Source organism: Coturnix japonica, chromosome 5 (assembly GCF_054131305.1).
Source record: "Coturnix japonica strain WE chromosome 5, WE-NBRP24, whole genome shotgun sequence".
In the NCBI taxonomy this organism is placed as follows: domain Eukaryota; kingdom Metazoa; phylum Chordata; class Aves; order Galliformes; family Phasianidae; genus Coturnix; species Coturnix japonica.
In genome coordinates this window covers 27,490,133-27,508,709 of record NC_140667.1, presented here as the reverse complement: position 1 = coordinate 27,508,709, position 18,577 = coordinate 27,490,133, and the positions used below count along the sequence as shown (strand labels likewise).

The following is an 18,577-nucleotide window of genomic DNA, read 5'->3' as shown; positions in this document are numbered from 1 at the left end:
CGTTGTTATTCTTTCTCTTTTTTCCCCCTCTGCGCAGGAGCAACGATAGACAGTAGAGATAATGGGCAGAGGGGACTCTCCCGTCCCGCACCTCCTGTTAGAACTTGTCTGCGCACATCAAAGAGAGGCGAGATGTCTCAGCAGAGGGCGGTTTGCATGTTAAACGCCGGTGCCGTGGGGAATCGCTGCTTCTGTGGCTTTGGTTTATCGCCGATTTTATTCCTCACCTCCCACTCAGGTGCCTTATGTGCCTGTCTGCTGCCACTTGGTTACATGCCATGTGTGCCTGCCCCTTTATTTCAGTGCAGGGCTCTGTGGTCGAGTGCTGCTGTGGCGCTGGACACACTTCTGTCTTTTTGTGACTTCTGATAACGAGCAGAACTTTGAGAAGTACATCAACTTCTCTCTTGTTTGGAGACTTATCTGTCTTCCTCAATCTGTTTGTCCTGTTGCATAAACTGGCATTTCACAGACGGCCGGAGGATAGAAGTGCTGCTGACAGCAATGCTGCTGATGGTAGGAAGGCTTGTTTCTGTAGAGGGGAGCCTTTATGTGCCTGAAGGAGCTGTCGTGTCATCTAGCAAATGTGGTAAAATTGAAGGGAAGTCTCGTTGCTGTGCTCTATTGGAGCGTTGCACATCCTTGTAGAGCAAAGTAGCACATAATAAGGAAGTTATAACCTCATCTTAAAAGCCGCTGTGAAAATCCAGTTGCCCTCGTGTCGGTGCTTTCAAAGGTTTTTTTTCCTATGCAGATGTTTCGGTGAGGTCTGGGAAAGCAATGATCCGGAGGCTGACATTTCCCAGCCGCTCTTTTACGGTTTTGCTCTTTCCCGGCAGCAGAAGCTCTGGTTCTGTCACCTCTCTGCTCGTCATGCAAATTGGCCACCTGTGCTCTGTGAGCAGTGCAGGGCGTCCTCAGGTCGCCCACTTCACTGAGTCTCTGCAGTTTGCAGGCAGTTACCGGCAGAGTTTACGTTTAGTGCAGCAGTGAAGGTGGGCTGACATGGCTGCTGGAGCTGGCAGGAGCTGCTGGGGAGCCAGCCAGCAGTGCTTACCGCTGCTGCTGGGGTTTGTCCTGCCCGCAGCACAGCGGCTCTGACAGGATTAGTTCTGTCTTCTGATCATGCTTGTTTTCAGCTATTCTGTTCCTGCCTCCAGAATGGCCTTAGCTCACTGTGAGAGCAATCTGCAGCAGTCTTAACCTCAGCTGTGCAGCCTTAGCTGCAGACTTGGGTTTCTGTGTCTGGGGCTGTTCCTGTTACATCACTTCTTCTTATCAATGTGCTTGTTCATGCCGTGCCTACCCACATCCTTGCCACCCGAACACATCTCTCACTTGTTCCGCTTTTGCGAGAAAACAGATGTGAGCTGCTGGCCTTTGTCAGGTCAGTAGAGTCTGACATACGCGCCCAGAACCTGGGGCTTTTTTTCCTCTTTGCTTCCTTTGTGTTTGTTCTTGCTGATCTGCGTTCTTGGAGAAGCCTGCAAGTGTCTGCATGACAGGTCAGTTGCGTGCAAGCATTCCGTGGCATTCCCCTGCTTTCCCCTGCATTCCATTTGGCACTGGGTTTCCCTGCACCCTCAGCCCCTGCAGAGTACTGGAGCTGGCTGACCTCAGCCATGGGGCTGAGCTGGGGGTGAGGGGACCTTCTGTGCCCGGGCTGGGCCTGCTCTGCTTTACAGAGGGGCTTGGGGGCAGCAGGGGTTCCCTTTCCTTTCTGCTTTGGGAGCAGGTAAATATAAGCACGCAGGCATATCTGAGAGCAGGAAAAGGGAAGCCCTATCCCATCTGTAGCAAAGATGTTTGCTCATAATGTGGTACTGGTTACAGCAAACTTCTCTTGCCAGAAGTACGGTAGTTTGTAATTACGTTTATCCAACCATCGTGACAAGCACCACATCTTTCAAAATGCCGTCAGTACGTGTTTGATCTCAGTTTTGAAGCTGTGTTTGGTACAAATGGAATTGCTCCAGATGTAACGATATGACCCCCAACACGGGAGTTTAGGAACAGATTAGACACTCTATTTCAGAACCTCTGTTGTTGATCAGGCTTTGCCTTTCTGTAGTTCTGCAGACCGGATCTTCTTTCATTCTGCTAGCAGGCTTGTTTGCTCAGCAGTTGCAAAAATTGATCTTAAGCTTAACCAGTGGAAATGCTTTTTATAAATTCTAGGAAGTGAGCTTTTGTATGCGGCAAGAAATATTTGCGCCCAACATTGGTTTGCTGTTTGTTTTGATACAAAGCAATGGAAACCAGTGTTGTCTCACAGGAAGCTCAGTGTTCTTACCCGTCCAGCTCTGGGCAGCGTGCAAGCAGGATGTTTGCAAACTGAACCTAGTGATGGTAAGAGGATGTTTCTGATGGTAATGCGTTGAGAGCTCTTTGGGAACTTGCAGCTTCCAGGTTGACCTGTGCACTTGTTTTTCTTTTGAAGGTTTCCAAAGACCAGTGCAGCATGGTCTAGTGTTTGCTTTCTAATATGTGATATCTGTGTGTGGTAATTGCTGGCTCCTGAAGAGCTGTAGGACCTGAAGTTAGATGTGTAGAACTCTTCTCGTGTGCTCCAGCTGCCCCTTCCCCCAGCTCTGCTGGGGTATTGAACAATGGGCAGGCTCTGAAAGTGGAGCATGCACTGGGAACCTTCTCCACAGGATCAATGTGTCTCATGTCATTCTGGTGATTCCCTGGGGGAAACTGCTATCCTGGCAACCAGCCCACTCAGCCGTAAATTCGCTTTCCTGTTGCAAGCAAGCATTAACTGGAAAGGGAGTTTGTCCCCTCTGCAGCTGTAACCTTTAGGCAAGGTAAATGCAGCTTTTGGAGCTGATAGGGCACAGTAAAGGGCAGAGGGGAACGCTGCATCGTGTTTGTGCTGCAAAGCAGAAAGGCTTTCAGGCCAGCAATGTAAACTTACTTGTTATGAGAATGACTTACCCTTGAACCTGCCAGGCTGAGATGTGCCCTATTTAACCTCCTCCTTGGAAGGGAACTGGTATTCAAATTCTGTGTCTCCATCATTAGCTTATGCTTAAAAAAATGCAGAACCATTTTGAGAACTTTACCAGTGTTAGTGCTTACTCTGGAATCATTTTCCTGTCAGTCTGTAGATAAATGTTTCTGTGGTTTGCTACTGCTCCTGGTTGTCTCTTGCCTTGGTTTAATGGGGTTTTGTAATAAAGTGAATTAGAAGTTAAGCTGTCTCTGAGCAAACCCAAGTTTGAATCTAGTTTGGGAATGAAGACGAGCAAAGAAGATATCAAATAATATTGCATTAGATCTCTTCCTGCAGGACTGTAAGGGAACATAAGTTTTAAGAAGTTTAATTAATCAAATCCCGTTGATTGATTCATTTTATATGTTTTTATTTCTGTATGAGAGGCTGTGAGAGTGATGTTCTTGTGCTATATGAAAATACAGAGCTTTCAGTAGATAAATGTGTACCTGGTCTCTGGTTTTCAGTGGTAGTTGCAAAAGTAGCTTGTTTTGAAAGGAGATGTAACTTGTATTTATAGTTTTAAATACATAGATCAGTGGAACTCTGGAATGTCCTTGACCTGTTTAACATTGCTGTGGGTTTGTTTTCACTTGGTAAATAACTTCTGAAATCCTTAAGCAATAGATACTGAGGCAGCCTGCACTAACACAGTTACATTGTAGGATCTGCCGGAATCTCCTTTGGGTGTTGGAGACCACTTGTGCCGATTGCTCTCGTAAGGCATTTTGTTGGATCTAGCTAGGTGCTCTGATGTTAATTACAACTCCTTTAAGAGCTGTGTGATCCTGAAATGCTGTCAACTGTTTCTGTGACGTGCAACAAAAATATGCTAGAGACTCATCATAGGAATTGTGAGCGGAGTCTATAAAACCATGCATACAACTCTGCTAATAGACACCCACCAAAGGCTTCTTTGTAGGTACGGGTTGCAGGACTGCACAGCTGGGGATGTGTGTTTTGATAAGCATATGGCTATTTGAGTAAGGGACAAGAGAAGCCCGCTGGGTTTGCTTCTCATTTTGTTAGCTGTGGGAACTTCATCTCAAGTCTGCTTCTGGTTTGCTTTATGACTGTCTTGAAGGACTTGCGTGTTCTGAGAGTCAGAACGTCGGCATGTCATTACATACTGAAATGTGATGTTATTTAAATGTTTAACAGCAAAACCTTTAAGTGGGCAGGCCAGAAATTCCCCCTTCTGCACAGCTTCTACTTTTTTTTTGATACTCGGTTTGCTCAGCTCTCAGTTAGTTGCTGTGCTTTCCAACTGAGCTGGAGGTTACGTAGTCACCTTATTAATAGCCACCTTTTGAGCTTCTAGTATTAATACTGAAATAAAAGGGAGATCTTTGTCTCAAAACCCAGGTATGAATTTAGCAGAAGCATTTCTATATGCGTGTGTTCTAAAAGAAATAATGGAACTTTTTCTTTTTTATCTCATTTATGTAACAACACCCTTATCTTTTTTTTGTGCATTCTAGGTGTGCAAATCAACCTACCACCACTGAATCGTCACTTGTGTTGTACTAACAACGACTGTTGTATGCTAACTTCTGCCAACACCAGGTAAGATGAAAGCTAACGTGCTTACTTTTATTTCTCTTTGCTTTTTAAACGTGTGTTTTGTCCAAATACCAGAGACTGTTCTCCAGACTTGTCAGAATGTGCTGCCTTCCATATTCTGCTGTAATGAGACATCCACATGCTGCTAGTGTTGGTTCCTCTTTTGAATTCTATGTTAAAATATTTTATTACAATTTTATAACTGTGCTTCATCCTTTTTCCTGAAACTCTGACTTTGTAACGGTGCTCATGTACCACAGGGTGTTTTTCTTTTGTATTCTTCACTCCATTACCACCTCTTGCCTTTGTTACAGAAACTGTTGAACTCTTTCTGCCTTCCAGAGTTAACCTTGCACGATAAGCCACCTGCACTATTCAGTCTTATTCAAAGAACAGAAAATGCGTTCTGCTTGTGGTTGTTTTTTTTTCTCTCTTGTTTTCCCCATATCAGCTCCCAGATGCTACTTTTGAGAAGCCAGAACAGAATTAGTGCTAAGACAGTGCCAGAGTCTGCTTTTCAAAGAATTAAACATCAAGCTGCTTTTTGGACCTTGCTCCAAACCGCCCCCGCCCCCATCACCCTCCATTCTATCTTAGAGATGAGATGTAGATTGAGCAGGGACGGAGGAATATCCCTCTAATGCTTTCAACAGGGTTATTACTCAGTGCTTTCGGGGTGCCCTGCTGCTGACAGGACTAATGTGAGCCTTTGTTCTGATGCTAATCAGAAGTGGATAATTCCTCCAGCTGCCACCTCTTTCTTCCCCCAGCTCCCCTAGCAGTGATGAGGCATTAAGTGCTGTGCTGGCCTGCTGGCCTTGCTTCCGGCAACTGCCAGCTTGAGTGCAAAGGGGTGAGTTCTAAGGGTTCTCACTGGGAGTGTCGTCTAAATTGTTTTGAGATGGTTTGGGGTGCACATGCGTGGTGCTTGTATGCTTTAAATGGGTTTCTTGATGGATTTGTGCACCTTTGTTTTTCATATCATTAAGTGGAAAAGTAACTTCATTGGAGGAAGCGATGTTGGATTTGATCATAGTGGCATCTTGTGCTACATGTTGGGATGTGTGACTGAAAAAAGGCAAGTAGGCACAGAGATGCAACTTAAAGTATGTGTCTTTCTGCCTTTATTGGCTGAGCAAACAAAAATTGTTTCTCAAAGGATATTAAACATCCTTAAACTGACAAACCTTTGATTGTGGGTACAAGGAGCTTTACAGTTTTCCTAGGAGGAATGTATGTGCAAACTATATATATTGCTTTGTTTTATGCTAACGATCTCCTCCTTATCTAAAGATAAAGTGCTTAGCAGTAGAGGAGATCTTGAAGCCTAAGCATATAGCAAAATACATTTTTACGTGTAATATAACACAGAAAATAGTCCACTATGACCATACATTTTTGCTACCTTCTGTTTGCAGTGGTGGGTGGGAAATGGTGGTAAGGATCCTGGACTGGTCTGATGTGAGAGGCTGGACAGAGTTGTTACAAAATGTCTTGCAGCTCAAGAAGGAAGGGTTGAATTGTACTGATAAGGCCTCTTTAGCCTTTCTGTGGCAATACAGAGCTGAGGAGAAGCTCATCCTGGTACTTATAAAAGCAGATATCCTAGCTGAGACTCTTGGTTTGTGATAGCAGGTTTCCTGGGGATAGTTGGTGACAATCCTCAGTGGATAATCTGGTCTGAGTCTGGCTGAGCTGCCCTCCTGGTGAATTTGTAAGGGGGTTTGCAGCCTTTCACTAGATGCTGTTCACTCTGCAGGGTGGTTTGAGACCCTCTTTAGTGTCAGTATATAACAGTGGGACAGGAAGGATTTAAACAGGCTAAAGAGCTTCCCCAGAAGACAGAAACTGAGTGCGTCTGCACAGCTCATGGCAGCATGTCAGCTCAGTGTTCTCATAGCATTCATTTCATTGGAGGGGTTTTATTTCCAATGCAGGCTTGGAAAGGCCTGAAGTGACAGTATAAAGATCTGCTGTCTTTTCAAACTGCATACATTTTGGCTGTATAGGTATAATGTCTAAATAAGTTGAACTAAAGGAAAAAAAGTATATGAAAAGGTACTGAGGAGGAGAAAGAGAGGCTTCATCAGGTGCATCTTAGAGGAGACTAATGTAATTTGTTTGGTGCAGGAGTCCAAAGCCCAGACTTAACTTTTGCTAGAGCCTGTATGAAGGTGAAGAGCCTGTGTGGCTCTATGAAGTGAGCCTGCATAGAAGCATTTGCTGCAGGAAGCACCAAACAGGAATTCTTCCAAGGTTTATTTGTTTGGCCATCTTCAGAAGATATGTCACTGATAACAGAAGTGCAAGGTGTTTTATATGGGCAAAATAATGGCAAGGCATTATTGCCTTTGCTTGGTGCTATTTACATATCAGTTGTTCGGTCCCGGGAAATGCCTATTTTCAGTGTGGTGAGTGATTTTATGACCTGAAAATAGAAAGGCATACGTGTGATTGGCTTTTACTTATTTATTTTTTTAATATTCTCAGTTAGCTTATGCATGGCATTGCCTGCAAATGAGTGTCCTGTACTTAGGGTTTTTCATGTTTCATCACTTTTCAGCATTCTGTTTATCTCCTGTGGTATGAAACAATTATCCTAAAATGGTGTGGGTGTAGGGGCGTGTGAGTGGGACAGGGAGAGAGATCTTGACTGAAGAAACTGCAGTACAGAAAACAGAATTCCTCTTCCGTTATTTTTATCCTGAGAAGTGAGAACAGAAGGAGGATTGCAGTAGTGTTTCTGAACGCATCCTGCTCAGTTTCCCATAAGGCCTTGAATGCTCTCTAGACTGCTTTTTTATGTCTGTTCCCTGTGTCTGCTGTAGCAGTTTGGACCACAGGCAGCCTAATGCCAAAGCGCATGTAATAGCAGTGTATAGATCTGGTGTGGGCTGGTGCTCACATTCATCCTTCCATACCTACCTGGGTTTCTCCTTTGTTTGTTTCCAAGTGTTGCTCTTTGTTTCTCTCTTCTTAGTTAGTGTTTCCCTTTCAATCAGTATTCTCTAGCATGAGAATCCAGGAACATATGTCATCGTTGGTATTAAAAAATAAAATAAAAGGAGAAGGGCAGAATAAAATGAATTTATTTATTTTTTCCCCATCAGCATACTTTTTAATTTATGGTGATTTGAAGGCTGTCTAGCCCTCCTGATTCTCCAGGTTGCTCTCGTGTAGAGAGGTAGGAAGGCAGGCCAGCCACTGTATCCTGGGCACAGTAACATTGTTTCACTTAAACCAAGTGACAATTGCATTTTCCCACCCTCTCTCATGCTCCTCAATGTTCTATGGAGCAGAGTTTTGGTTTTAGTTTTCCATCTGTATTTATCCCTTGCTGGGAAGCTAGAGTTTAATTAGCACAGCTTAATCATTAACTAACACATTGCAGAAGGCGCTCTGACGTTGTGTGTGATAAACAGCTTGCTGCATGTAAAGCTGTGGCCTTCCCTACCCTGTTTCCTGTGTCTACTGCCCCTCAGCTCAGCTGTTCTAACAGCCAGTTCCATGTTAGAATTTAGGATTTGGGGAGGGCTTGGGTCAAAGTAGAGGTGAGTGGAGGTGAGCCTGGTGGAATGGGTGTTAGCAATGTCCTTGCTGTGTCTGTTCAAAGTAATTACCAATATAGGCAGTCTACCATTCACTTCACTTGTCCAAGTCCTCCCTTTTCTGCCTTTTCAATGGAAAGGTCATGTTTCTAGTTCAGCAAATCTGTCTTAAGAGTCTCAGGAAAAGACAACGGTTTGTTACAAGCATCACACCTATTGATATGTAACTTACATAGAGAGCTTTCTGGGACAAGAACTCACCTCTTTGTTGGCAGAGTGGCAGTTTTATGGCAGTGAAAATATGTGAGGAACTCATCAGTGTGAAATACTCATCTCAGAAGCAGCTGGCTATGGAAACTTGTAGTAAATCTCCTGTTTCAAAGGTATGTCACCTGAAATCTGTTAGTGCCTCCTGTCCTGTTTAAATGATTCACAAGGAATCCCCGGATTCTTCAGAAAAACTTTATTTTTTGAGATAAAGCCAGGCTACCCTGCATAAAATCTTCAGTAGAGCAGGAAGATGAGAAAGGAAATGTGTGTACACATAAGACTTCTGAAAGAATCTGAACACTGAATTTGTAAGAAATGGAAGTTTTTGATAATGTTGAACAGTTAGCACTTGCATTCTTCTGAACTCTGTCAGCCTGGGTGCAAAGATGTTCTAGGCTGCCTCTTGTAAGTCTCCATTGCCTTGTTTGTTATGTGCACCTGTGCCCTGTCCTCTGTACCATTTCCAGCAGTGTGCTAGTGCATTTCTAGGTGCTGACTGGATAGGAGGGCTTGAATCAGAAATGTTTCTTTTATGAAATTCTTCATGTACTTCTGTCTCTCCAAATGTGATTCCAGTCAAGCCTTACCGAAGTGAAGATTCATTTTCTGTGAGGTACTTGATAAGCTGGTATTGTGTAGTCCTCCTACACTGTGTATTTGATTGCAGCATAACCAATTCCTGCTCTTTTGTGTGTATGTTTTTGTTTGATAATGTCTGGCATAATAAGCAGACTCCAGTACTTACAGAAAATGGATACAGAATTCCTCAGTGGAGTAATACTTTGAGCAGCTGCTTTACTCAGTTTAGGCAATACAGCATGGTGCCTTAAAAGGATACGTGCATATCCTGAATTCTACACAGCTATAGCTCTCTAGCTCCTCAAAGGAGTTTGAAACGTTACTTTCTTCACTTTTAGAACTTCATACCATGTGCTCATTTTGTTAAGTGCCCAAAGGTGGTGGATTTTGTAGCTTAGTGCAGCTTTTTTTGTTGTTGTTGTTCTCCAAAGAACAATATTAAATTTAAAATTATATGGATTTTTTTTCCCTCTAGGACTCATTGTTACCTTAGTCTTTCTCATCTTTGAGTTCTTCTCTATGTCCTCTTTGGGTACAAAGCCACAATTGTTCCATGTGATGATGGTAGAATTTGTTGTAAGTGTAGAAGGCAGCCTGTTTTTCAAGTTGAGGCAATGGTTTTTTTTGTTTTGTATTTGTGTTTTGGTGAAGGGTGAGGCTGAAGAACAACTGGTAAGATATTTCAAGCAGGCTTTTTGAAGCTGGCTTAACTCAGTTATACTGAGTTAGCTTGAACACACAAACTCAGTACTCTGTTTCAGGTTTACACTGTGAGGGTGATTGTTCTTATGCTCTCTGTATGCGATGTTTGAAAGACTACTGTGGAAATGCTCTCCTCTTTGCAGGGAAGGGAAGTAAGAATATTGCAAATAGAGTACATGGTAAGTGTGCTCAGCAGCATGTGATGCTGTGCCTGCAGCCCAGGGATTGGATGCAGAGTACTTTAGATACAGTGCCTATGAAAACAGATGCTGTCGCTGCCTTCAGAGCTGTCTTTATTTGCATCCAAGTGAAAAACAAAATGAAGGGAGGTTAGGAAAGGTGCTTAGTATAGGAAGCACTAATGGAAGCTTTATACCGTGCCACGAATGTTGTGTAGTTGTTGCCTGAGCTTCTCTGTATGCTTCCTGCCTAGCAAAGACTGTGGCATCCTCAGGAAATGGAGCAGCATGCTGGATGAGCTCATATTGATCTTGTGAATTTTTGCACAGTAGATCAGCTTCCAGAGCTATGTGTCTGTCTGTCACTGAAATGTAATCTGCAGTGTGATAGGTACCGCTCTCAGGTGGGACCACAAATCACAGTTGAAGGTCAATAACCTGTGCTGAAGGAAGGTGGGAGGAAAAGAAAGACGCAGAAAAATGGAATTCATCAAAAACTAGCCTGTTTCTTCTATGTGAAACTGCTTTTGGGAAGATGATGGTCTTGAGTGCCTTTGGGATGACAAAACTCTAACATTCTCCTGATGCCCAGGGGGTAACTGTCAGCTGAGATGATGTTGCTTAGCTGCCTGGAGAGAAGGAATTGCTTCAGCCGTGGAAACCAGGAGTAAAGGTTGGGCTTCTGGAGGTACTGCAGGCCTGACTTCCTGTGCAGAGCAAGCACTCAGATTCTGGAGATCTGATTGTGAGGTGAGAATCTGGATGTCTTCTATGATGGTTGTGTGTTTTAGATGAGTGTCCCTCACGAGGCCTTCCCCCAGGAGAAATATCTTAACCTCACTGCTATTGGCCAGAGAGGAACAGGAGGCTCAGAAGAAGACTGCAAAGGTTTCATTGTTCGATTTCATGTTTTAGGTGATATTCAGCTGGCTGCTACTGTCTGGGCTTTTGAGGTTTTAAAAGGTTACGTGCATTTTTTTCCTGCTATTTCTGTGGAGAAGGCATTGCTGCGGTGAGCCTTACACTTGGATTACTTGGCTGTTTTTGTTTCTTTTTTCATAGGTAACCCTCTGTAATGCAGAATGAGCTTCTGAAGTCTTCTGGAATTAGAGCTAAATTACAGAAGCTGAAAGTTAATTGCATAAAAATTGCACGTGGATTTACTTCTAAAATTAATGGCTATTTCCAGTGTAATAGGGTGTAATGTGTGGCAGCTGCATGCCTTGTACTGTGGTGTGTGATTACATTATATTGTGTTTTTTCTACTGTTTGGCTGCAAGGTTGCCAAGTTTCCAGCTGTCTGTGTAGGCTGTGCCAGCTACCTCTAACACACCAGGTGATGCGTGGGGAGGCTGTAGCCCCTGTACGTGTGGGTGGCTGTGGGAGGATGGGACGGAGCCACTCAAGAATACGGGGCTGCTATCTGGCCCGGAAAGGAAAACTAAGCTACTTTGTGGTAGTAGGCGTTAAATAAGCTACTGTATTTATCTAGGATGAAAAACATGCAGTGACAGCTATGCAACAGAGCAAGATTTGCATGAATCTCTTGGAAATGGTGAATTTGAACATCTCTTCCCATAGCAGCCCTGAGCTAGATCTCACCTGCTTTTACTATGGGTGGAATGGCTTCCTCTCCAGACTTCATTGGGCTGGAGAACTCAAACCACTGGTGTTCAGAAAACAAACCAAAGTGCTGTTACTCTGGGATTTCTGAATGCCTAGAGGGCAGTGACTACTGAAAGGTAGGAAATCCTACCTGAGAAATCCTACCAACATCTGAAAAATTACTTTGCATCTATTCATGTAATATTACAAAAGTTTGGAGCACAAATGCTTCTTTCTCCTTTTAGTAGATCGTGGCATGCCTGCTTTCGTAGACATAGTCCTTCAGATACCTTGCAGAATAGATCTGCTTCTCACAGGGCTGTAGGCTATGGCTATCCTTCTTCATCTCTAGACTACATGAGGTGATAAGAAACAAAGCAATCAGGAATCAGATGAGTTCAGACAGTGGTAGAGCAGCTTGGGGGCATCTAAAGCCTAAAGCTCCTTTTAATTTCCAAGTTATTATTGTATATATGACAAATACGAGGGCAGAAGTGAGATTTTCTGAAGCAAAACTTAACTGCTTTTAAGCAAGAAGTGATAGTGCCTCTCCTCCTTTGTTAATGAAATTTAATAATGAAACTGTAGGGCTGAGAGCAGACTTCAGAAGGGAACATGTAGAAGCTGACTTCTGCCATATAAAGTACTAGCCTCTCCTCTCAGCCTCCTTTATTCTTTGCAGAGGGCAGGTGCCATATGCAGTCATTTTGGCCACTGCCTCTCCTGCACTCCTATGTGTGTGCATTGGTGTTACTCACACAGCTGTTTGTGTGCTCTGACCTTTCTTTGTTCTCAGGTTTTTGCTTCTTTGTGCTCCAGAGTGCGATGGGAACATTGTGTGCAGCTACAGATTTAGGTAATACTAAAATGCGTAGGACACCCCAAGTTCCGCATAGTAAAAAATGAACAAACAGACAAAAAATGAATAAATCCCAAAGCCCTGAATTTTGTTCTTCTCCATAAAATCCTCCTTTTCTGAAAAGAGTAGCAAGGTTGCTGTGGTTTTGATCACAGTTAGCCACAAGCAGAGTTAATGATACTAGGCAAGAAAGAGACTGTAGAAGTGTTTGTTATAGAAGTCTATATTTAATCTCTCCCAGTGGCTTTTGACTTGCTTAAAGCTGTGCAACAGCCATTGTAATTTCTAAGGCTATTGATTTCTGCACCCCTCCTACCCACCCCACCCCCAAGTCTGGAAATGCATTTAATTCTGTGATGGCTTTGCTGGCAGTAGGTGTTCCTTTTGACGTGGAGGAAACCTAGATTATGGATCTTGCTCAAAATCAATTGTGGGTGGCTTCTGATGGCATGGAAAATCTTACATGGGGATAATTTAACACAGACCTCTTGCGTTGCAGAAGGCCTTGAAGTCAGAAGCCTACATTCTGTTTTCAGGTTCCCTAGGAGGCTGCTGCATCACAGGAGCACACTGCTTCCATTGCTCTCTGGTGCAGTGTGTACCCTCTTCTAACAGGATCACCAGCAAATGAAATAATGTTTGGGGAGGCAAATAATTGGAGGAAACAACTATGATACAAAAGCTGGGTTTTTTTAAGCATAAGATTGTAGTTTCTGGTCCTAAGATGAGGCTGGTACCAACCCCTAAGTAAATATTTGACTTGGCAGAAGCTAAAATTCAGGTGTTAGATTCCTTTTCCCTCATGCATTTTCTGGCAGTGAGGCTGTTATTCAGACAGTTTCTGTGTCTCCACTCTGCTGCATTGCTTCCCCCTTATTGCTTGTAGGGGAGCTGAAACAGCCTTGCTGCCTTGGCAGGAGACTTGAGTTTGCACCAAGAGAGCTCTGCACCAAGAACATGGGGCCATCTAAGCAAATACTTGGCTCTGATATAGGCACTTGTGAGTTGCTTTTTGTTGGAGTGCTTGTGTCTGGGTTTCTTGCCCAGGTTCTCTTCCATGAGCCTAACACACAGTGGTATGTGCTGCTCAGGGCGGCACAGGATTCACACTGGAGTGTTTTAAAGGGATGGAGAAGGGGCACTGGGATGTGTTGTGACCTGGATGAGTCTGGGAGCTAATGCTGGCACTTGTTAATCTGGCCTGTCATTTTCCATTTTATTTACTTCTGGCATTCAGTTTTCAGAGCCGGCTTTTATGTGCTGTTCTCTGTGGCTTAGGCTGCTCAGCACTGCTGCAAAATCCTTCTAATCCTTTTTTGCTGTCCGTCTCTAGCAGTGAAAACTCAATTGACAAAGCGACGACTTGAATTTCAGAGACTAAGTGAGGATTCAGGTTTAGAAAGAATAAAGAAGCAACAAATATTGCAAGGCCTTATTGGGACAAGGAATTCTTCCAGTAGCTGAATTAGCTTGTGTGCTGTTAAGGGACTTTACCAGTACAGCCAATCTTATCTGCCTGCAGAAGTTATTCACAGCCGCATGATAGCCACCACCAAGTACTCGAAAGAAAAACAAAGCATAACAAACACAAAATTTACCAATCTGTTTTTTAAAGAGACAACGAAACTGTATTAAGATTGTCCTGCTTGACCTGCATATCCTGTATTGTAACTTTGCTGAGAGAGGGCACTGCTTCTTCAGGGACCTTCTCAGCTGATGTGTCTGTGTTGTAGCAGCATTGTTTTCTAACATCCTGATAATGTGTTGCAGAAAATGTTTCTTGGATGTTCAGACCTAAACGACCTTTATTGGTTTCTGTTTCAGGCAGAGCCTTTAGGAACTGACACTGACTCCAGGATAGCAGTTGAGATGTAAGGGTAGTCAGCACTGTACTACTGCCAAACATTATAGCTCCATTAGTAGATGTCAACACTGCTCTTATAAAACTAGATGTTCCACTGCAGCTCTGGCTGGATAAAGCAGGCCTGTGTTATGGCTAAACAAAACTTCCAAAGGGGCATTCTTATCTCCTCATTCTGGCATCTTGTAATGAAGTGCTCTGAGCTTGATTGGCTGGGCAGGAATACCAGTAGCACCAGTTCTTCAGAATGCCAAATCTGTTCTGGGGATGATAGGGCTGGGAATGTGGAAGGGGGATGGCCACTTTCCCTTGTGTCCTGGGAGGAGTGACCTATTACTTTTGCTTTTAAATATGAATGAACTCATTCTCTGTACCTCAGATACAGACCATATGGTGCTCCTGGTAAAAGCAGCAGATGTTCCTCTCTTGCTCTGTTTTCTTTTGTTACACAAATTCTCTTTGTTTTCTTTCTACTCTTTCTGCTGTAAGAGCACAGATCCAGTGTATCAGGTAATTACTCTGAATTTTTAAATGTGTGTTTAAAAATGAAGGGCACAGATGGACCTACATAAAACGTGGCTTGGGCGGTGTTACTGAAGTGTACATGAGCATAGATGGTAACTGAACCCTGTGTTCTGGGTCAGTGTACACAGCTGAATAGTTTCTCCTGCTGTGCTGTTACTTATGGCCTCTGAACTTTGTTCTTCAATATGAATCAATGGTTCACCCCGCCTTCCTCAAGGTGGCTTGTTTTAGTTTGGCTTTACTTGTCAGTGCAGCTTCTTTGCGAATCTGCATGACTTAATAATACCAGCGTTGCTTTAGCAAGAGAATGGGCTATTTCTGGATGCAATTGGCTACCTTTTTTTATATTTTCCCTACCAGTGTAATTGTTTTTCCTCTTGTTTACCTGAGTACTGTTGCAGTTCAGTAAGGGAGAGAGGAGTGTGTGGTGGTGGATTGCAACATAACAAGTAGCTATGAGCACCAGTGGACTGCAGCATCACTCAGTCTGGCACATAGGGATTGGAAGATTGCACTAGGAAGAGTTGTGCTCTTCTCTTTGTTTGCATGGGGCTTTTGTTTGTTTAAAGTGCTTGACACAGCACCAATAGAAACTTTGGTCCTTGCTGGTGAGAGTGACTCAGCTCCTCAGAAATGACATTCTTTGTATTCCTGGGGAGGCCTCTCTGGAAAGAGGCACCTTTCTCCACCACAGAGGTAGCATCTCTGGAAGACTGACTGCTTTGGGACCAGCTGTCTGCTGCTGGGGCTGTAAGTCACTTGTGATGGGGGCTCCTACCGGTGTGTTTGTGCTGTGCTTCTTAGCAACTGCAAGCCCTTGGGTGCTGTGTTCTTGAGACAAGGTATTCCTGCAAGCAGCTTCTGTTGGAAAACACCCTGGCTTGCAGACAGCTCCAAATAGGTCATGCAGAGCCAGCCCATGGGCCACACTATATTGAATATCTGTTTGTGTAAGAGTCTGAAACCTAAAGAACTATTTGTTGGAGGGAGAAGAGGTGCATCTGGGGATGCTGGGCTAAGAGCAGAGCAGTTCAGTAGTGAACTTTGGTCCTCTGTCCAGCTATTCTGTGTATCTGGCTCACCACAGCCATTGCAGCAGCCTGTTGTCCATACTGCAGCCATGCTTTGACTTATTGTCAAGCCCTGAAAGACATGTTCAGCAGCATCTCCTGATCCCAGGCAAGAAGTGTAGGATTGTTCATAGGGTCTCCCTCTGAAAGAGACGTGGCTAAACTGGGGAACAATTTAAAAAAGAAATAAAGAAAAAGGCAACAGGAGAAGCAGCAGGCAGTCTGAAAGTACATCTGGCATTGGAGAGGAGCCAGTCTGCTTCTTTGTCCCTGGAGCAGGAGATCCCTATGTTCCCAGCTGCAGTTTAGGAAAATGTCAGGCAGGAAGCTGTAGGGTGGCAATGACCCCTTGCATGGAGGACAGCAGCCTACATCAGCGAGGTGCAACATCTCCGTGCCCAGCACTGAGAAGGTAGAGCACGAATCAGCCCTTGCTACCTCCACATTGCTAATGCTGTGCCTTTGAAAATCCACAAAGTAACTGCCCTCAAAACCTTACAAACTCATTCCTGTATGCCCAGGGGTGAGATTTTCAGCCATGAGCAGTCCTGGAGACCTTGTTAATGAGTTCTACTGAGGAAGTAGCACAAAGGAACTGGAGGGAGATGGAAGGTTCACTCAGGTATGTCTGATATGAATTGGAGTGTATGCAGGGGGGATAAAGGGATGTGGTAGTAATCTGAAGGAACAAAAGATAAGGGTAAAGCAGAAGTAGGGCTGTGTTAAGGCTTGAAGATGTAGGAAAAGAGCTGTGAACTGAAGAGGAAGGGCCAATGGCAATGAAGTAATGAATATGCAGTCCTACTCTTTACCTTATGAATAAATCTGGCTTTGTAAATCAACAAAGATCGAGCTAATGTCAGTGTCCATGGCTATGGAAATAAAAAGGGAGTTAAATATTTACTGGTGCGAATTTGAGGGAAAGAAGTCTGTTTCCAAGCAGACTTGCTTTCTGGTTCTTGCTTCTGAGCCAAATTATTGGCATGTTCTGAGACAGAAATAGCTCGAGTATCTGAGTGACCTTTTAATTTCCTTTTCAATCCTCTGAATCCACTGTAATGAACAAAGAGAGCATTAAGAACAGGCGTGGTGCAGATCTTACTGGGTGTTAGCAGCAGACCAAATAGCTCTGGCTTACTTTAGGGGTTAAATCATAAGAAGCTGTTGTGAGAGTAAGAACACAGGGAGCCAGTCATGACTGGAATTCAGGAGGTGGCTTCTTTCTGCAAAGGGAGCTTCTGATGTCTTTGTACCAGAGTTGGGTGGTTGGTTTGGGTATTTTTTTCAGTGTTTATCCAGCAACTAGCACGGTGTGCTCTGATTCCTAGTCTCAGTTTTGTGCCTTCCATTGCCTTGCAAATACTAACCAGGCAGGATGAGTTCCTGAAGGTATTGTTCTCCTGACTGCTCACCTGTCTGAAGCAAATGTATGCTTCAGTCTTTGCATTTGCATTTCTCTCCTTACGCATACTTGTACAGTGAGATAAAACAATTAGCTGTAATGTGTCAAGAAGAAGATTACAAAGCATGTGCTAAAAAGAATAGGACAGCAGATGTCATTTCAGCCAAAGGATTGCCCTTGGTGGGCAATTGATGACATTAAAGTAGTAACAAGCATATCCCCTATTCCAGTGTCCTTGTCAGCTTTCTGAGACCTCTGCTAAGTTTGGCAGCCTGGTTGTACATAGTGCATCTTCATTTTCTAATAGTGTTTTTTGTGTTACTAACATGGTTCCTAATTTACCACTCACAAACCATTGTGCACTTTGTGTAGGCCTGAACTGATGCCTGCAGAAATGAACTGGGATCCCTCTGCATGCTGCCAGTTCTTGATGACTGGCTTGAAGCTGAACTTTATACGCACTCAGGAGTGTGCAGTGGGGATTGAGCATTACCATGCTCTGAAATGACAAGGCCTCACTTGACTGCTTCTTTTCCCCGTTCCCATGTTTCATCTTTCCCACTGAATCACTTCCTTCTATGGTATGCCTTCCCTAGTCTCTAGACTTCTTCAGAATTTGTTGTTTATTTGTGAGGAACTTGTGAAGGCTCTTGGTGCCTTTAATGTAAATAAAGCATGGTCATGCTTGGCAATGAAGATGAAACTTAACCTTGGTCTCTCTGAAGTAAGTTGTTTGGCTGGGTCCTTATTGGCAGATGGCCCCTCCTTTGACAAGGGTCGGATAAGAGTTTCACTGGCATCTCTTTCCATTTGCAGAGGTGTTGTAAAGCAGCCCCTGCACTGACTCCCAGCATCTACCTACAAGTGCCTCTGTAAGGAGTGTGATTTGTAGGTGGTGGGAGGGCTGGGAAGGGAAGCTGTGGCACTGTTCACAGACCGAGAAGGGGATGTGGCTGTTGGAGAAAGAGAGTTTCTGATAGCAGTTGTGCTCTGCAGTGAATTGTAAGGAGGGTGGTTTCCTAAAAAAAAAAAAAGTGCCTTACAGCATCCTGCGAGCCTTAATGGAGCTATTTATTTTCACAAAGCAGGCTTCTTTTTGTCCTCCTCCCACTTCCTTCTTCTGGGCAAACCCTGACCGTGAAATAATGGCTCTGCTTCATGAGGAAAGGAGACCCAGGAGTGCAAAGGGAGACAAAGAAGATAGTTTGCTGCTGAGAGGCAGCTGTCTTGCTGCACCTGGTAAATGTCATGCTCAGATCACCCAGGTACAGTTTTAGGTGACCTCGTGTGTGTATAAAGCACATGGAAACTAGCTTTTTTGGCTAAGTGAGGCTTATTAAGTAGCCTTTTAAAATATGTTGAGGGTTTCTGTTGAAAACATGTTTAGCTACAAGCAGTAGACCACCAGTTTCTCTG

General features: G+C 43.9%; 1 protein-coding gene across 20 annotated transcripts in view; it reads left to right on the top strand.

Moving 5' to 3' along the window:
• Positions 1-18,577, top strand: part of SUSD6 (sushi domain containing 6) — a 68,881-nt gene that overhangs the window by 704 nt on the left and 49,600 nt on the right. For 8 of the 20 annotated variants that reach the window (XM_085548976.1, XM_015864724.2, XM_085548975.1 and 5 more), the window contains exon 2: positions 4,480-4,564. The gene's annotated coding sequence lies outside the window, so the exon portion shown is untranslated. Of the gene's footprint in view, positions 1-37; positions 239-1,303; positions 1,506-4,479; positions 4,565-8,384; positions 8,493-10,431; positions 10,590-18,577 lie in introns of those variants that run through there. The other 12 variants (XM_085548966.1, XM_085548970.1, XM_085548973.1 and 9 more) reach the window with 7 other exon arrangements.